This window comes from Phyllostomus hastatus, unplaced genomic scaffold, assembly GCF_019186645.2.
Source record: "Phyllostomus hastatus isolate PE091 unplaced genomic scaffold, TTU_PhHast_1.1 phas_scaffold_93, whole genome shotgun sequence".
NCBI lineage: Eukaryota > Metazoa > Chordata > Mammalia > Chiroptera > Phyllostomidae > Phyllostomus > Phyllostomus hastatus.
In genome coordinates this window covers 16117723-16122378 of record NW_025334042.1, presented here as the reverse complement: position 1 = coordinate 16122378, position 4656 = coordinate 16117723, and the positions used below count along the sequence as shown (strand labels likewise).

General features: G+C 39.7%; 1 pseudogene; it reads left to right on the top strand.

Moving 5' to 3' along the window:
- Positions 1 to 1406: 1406 nt before the first annotated feature.
- LOC123812576 lies at positions 1407 to 4034 on the top strand (annotated as a pseudogene).
- Positions 4035 to 4656: the final 622 nt, after the last annotated feature.

Here is a 4656-nt window from a genome sequence, read left to right as displayed (position 1 = left end):
TAGGAGAAAGAGAGGGAGAGAAACATCAATGTGTGATAGATAATATTGATCAGTTGCCTCTCACATGCCCCCAACCAGGGACCTGGCCTGCAACCCAGGCATTTGCCCTGACTAGGAACCAGTGAACTTTTGGTTTACAGGCCGCCACTCAATCTACTAAGCCACACCAGCCAGGGCATTAAAAATTTTTTTCAATTTAAGTTTTATTTTTTAATTACAGTTTACATTCAATACTATTTTGAATTAGTTTCAGGTGTATGTATTATGTTTGTTTCAATAGGGGAAGGCAACATCATGAATAAATATATATTATGATTATTATAGAAAATCGACACTTATTACATGTTATATATGTCACATAAATAATTCATATAGTTTATATATTTATTTTGACTGTTGTGCTTAGCATATAGATTCTCAAGAATAATTACTAGCTTTGGCTGGGTAGCTCAGTTGGTTAGAGCATTGTCCTGATATGCCAAGGTTGCAGGTTTAATGCCTGGTCAGGGCACAAACAAGAAAAAAATCAATGAGCCCTGGCCAGGTGGCTCAGCTGGTCGGAGTATCATCCTGTACACCAAAATGTGCGGGTTTGATTCTCATTCAGGATACATACCTACCTTGTGGGTTTGATCCCCAGTTGGGACACATATGGGAGGCAACCCATCGATGTTTCTCTCTTACATTGACGTTTTTTTCTCCCTTCCCCTCTCTCTAACATCAATAAAACTTATCCTTGGGTGTGAATTAAAAACAAACAAACAACCAACCAATGAATGCATAAATAAGTGAAACAACAAATCAATATTTATCTCTTCCTCTCTGACTACAATCAATCAATAAAAAAATTTTTTTTTAAAAGAACAGCGGCTGAATTACTGACAATGAAGGCCACACCTGCCTATCTCATCTGCCTTCCTGGCTGTCAGGGAAGGAAAAGAATTTGCATGTTGGTGAAAGAAGAAGCTGAGTGGTACAACAGTGAAATTTAAGTAAAAGCCAAGATGGGCCAAGGTGTCCTACAGGCTGTAAAATGCAGTTTAAGCACAGTGCCATTTTTTCTGTCCAAATGATGTTAATTATTGGAATGCACAATTTTTATTATGCAAATAAAGTTTTAAAACCTGAAAGAAAAAAAAAAGAACTGCCTGAGTGTAAATTCTTTACCATCACTTGGGCGGTTACCTAATTTCTCTAAGCCTGAGTTTCCTCATTTTAAAATGGGCTTAAAAGCAATACCAACTTTATTGGGTTATTGTGGGGATTAAATAAGATAATATATTTAGCACACTGCCTGGAAGATAGTAAACACTATATAAATGTTTGTTATTATTATTAAATCTATTAAGTCTGTTCTCATTTGATAATCTTCCACTGGAACAACATAGGTGAGGGTTACAGCCCCAATGCCAGTCCTAAGGTAATTATTCTGACCTTCTGGGTTAAGAACCCCATAACTTATTTTGCTTTTTTTCCCTGTGTTTGAAGACAAGCAAAGAGAATATCAAGTTTAATATTCACAATAGATGAACATTGGAGGTCACCTAACCTTCCATGTAATGGACGAATCCTCAAAGGTTCTCAACAGAACCTAACCTCTATTTGAGATATTATTATCCAATAATAATAAAACCTAACATTTGTAGACTATTATAGAGTTTATAATGGTTTTTCATATCCGTTAATTCTCACCATTCTATGAGGTATTATCCTCATTTTGAAACAGGGTGCAGACAAGAGGGGAGCCTCAAATAGGGATCTGTAATAAGATCCAGAAGAGCCTGGAGATAATTGGCTCCACACCACAGGGCCATACCTGCCCAGAATCTGGCAGCTGTAGCCAATTGTGAGAGGAGCCGGAAATGGGGCTTCAGAGGAAGATTGGCGCTGGGATTTAAACCAAGATGCAGCAGCCATTGGAGAGGGAGAACCATGCGCAGCCCTGCAAGAGAGAACCACACAGCTTTAGCGGAGTGGAGACTCCTGCAGTCCTGAGAGGGAGAACCACGCGGCTCTGGCAGAATGGGGACTCCCGTGGTCCAGGGAGAGAGGCCCATGTGCCTTTGCCAGAGTAGGACCCCCGCAGCTTTAGGAGATATGGTACTCTGGACTGGGCAAAGGGGGAAGGAAGGAAGGACTGTGTTTGTGGGTGCTTTAAGGGACTTTAGGATTTTTGGTGAAGACATTAGGTCCCTACTTTAAGTTTGTATAGCATTAAATAAACGTTTCCTTTCCTTTTCACAAATCTCTGGCATTGAGAGACGTCTTTCCTCTGGCAGCGGACATAACGGACCTGGGGGCTTCTTTCAATAATAGTATATTGTCCCAGGTCCCCCTTGTTTGTTCTGTAACAATTTTACACTTGAGGAAGCTGAATCTCAAGGATCAAATTACATTCATATTTAATAGCACATAGCTATTAAGTAGCAGAATTGGTATTTGAATCCAATGTTACAATATCTATAATTTAGTTTAAAATATTTCAGTAGAGAGTAAAATATTACAGGTGTGTTAAATTCAAATTATACTCTATGTGCAACTAGCATTCTAAATAGGAATTCACACTCTAAAGGGATTACCGGGTGTCTTAACTCTGATTAAAATTAGATATTTTGCTCATTAAACTAATGAATGTCAGAAATTAATTTATAATCGAGACATTAATGGATTATTCATTGTTAATGGTTGTTAGAAATGGGCTTTCATGGTTGAAAATAGTGAAATTGTGGATTGGCTAAAATAATTAAAATGCTCTCCAATTTACATGAATTGGTAATTGTATATGAAATTATATAAGCATTTCAGGTAAAATTTAGCAAGGCCTATAGCTTATTGCCTTAGGATGGAAACTGACACTCCATATCTAAGAGGTTTAGTGTCTTGACATTACCTGGGAGGATTTGTGGTTGCCTGATGCCAACTCTAAAGATAATAAAACCCTGATTTTTATCGTATTATTGCATTTTTTAAAGTAAGAAAGCTTATTTAGAAAGTCACAGAAGTAGAAGAAGTGAGCCACAGAAGAACCAGTTATAGAGGCAAAAAAAAAAAAAAAAAAAAAAGGAGGGCCTTTGGAGCTTAGGAAAGAGAGGTACAAGGGCAAAAACCTGAACAAAACAGCCATAGGGAATACCCAGGAAAGAGGGAAGATTTGAGTCTGGCAGTGCTCCACACTTCTGTGGATCTTGCAAGGGCTCACTGATTTCAACCTGGTGCAGGACCTCAGGCAATTTCTATGGAGCTTTTGGCATCCCCAGAGAGGCTCATAAGGTTGACTGAATGATGGAAGCACTGCCTGTGCAATTCTAGAGTTCTCCAGTCCTTCCTGGTGATTTTGTTGAATACCAACCTTTACAATCCCAATGTCCAGGACTAGCCGAGCCTAGAGACTCTGTGGCCTTGAACCCAGGCATCAGTGAGGATGGGATCTGCTGAGGAGCTGCCCAGGAATATGAGCCTTTCAGGATTTCTGAGGATCATGGGAATGATCTGATCCATACTTTCTTCCACTTGGACTGGGAGGGGCTGGCTTTTCACAGACAACTTTGATTTCATGACATAATACAAACAAACAAGGAGCCTGGAGGAATAATCTCCCTGTAGAATCTGAGCATCTGAGAAGTGGAGGACGGCTAGAAACCAAACTACTTTGAGCTTTACATCTCCAATGACAAGGAGCAGCTCAGCAAAGCTCACAAAACAGAGGCAGATGGCCAGGTGGTTGAGGAGAACTGTGTGGTGTGCTGGGTATCTGCCTCTAAGCAGGAGGGGAAGGATGAATAGATTATGTCCATCCAGGCAGCTGTGAATGAGCTTAGGGCTCCTCCTTTGGTATGTTGGTGGCAAGGAAGAAGTGGGTTTCTGTCAAGAAGCAGCATACTTGCCCTTTTGTCCCAATTATTTATTACAGAGCTGCCCCACCCTGGTGGCAGAACCCCTGGATTCAGCTGCTGCAGATACTGGTTCCCTCTTTGGAAAATTCGCCTCTTCTAGAACCTCTCTTGTTATTTGTATCAACAACACCCTGTTTATAATTATTAATTATTTAACCACTAAAAAAAAGTAGGAGAATTTCTACTTGATGGGGCACTTATTCTAAAAAATAAACATTAACAAAGTGAATACATTAATGTACAAAAAAATAATACTCTACAAGTAAGTAGAGATTATTTTTGGAATGCAGGGTGGTTTAATATTAAGAAAGTCACTATAACTCATTATTATATTGGGATTATATTATTAGTAAATGCTGAAAAACTTTTTGATAAGAGCCAGCATTTATGTTAATGATATAAATAATAAAAATAAGTCGAAGTAAGAATTCAAGTAAACAACTCAAATATAATAAAGGTTATATATCCAGGGACTTCTGACAAGATGGAGGAATAGGTGGACGCACTGTACCTCCTCGCACAACCAAGATTAGAACAACAATAATTTACAGATAGAATATCACTCAGAACTGATAGAGGATTTATCTGACTGGAAGTCAGACAGCCAAGAAGTTGAAGTAGACCCGTACATCCAGACCGGTAGGAGACAATAAGCCGGGTGGGCGCGGGGCTGGCGCGGGTTGGCGGCGCGTGGAGGTTGGGGAAAATTTGGCGCGAAATTGGCGCGACAGCCCTCCGGGGTGCAAGAACACAGCGGTGATCC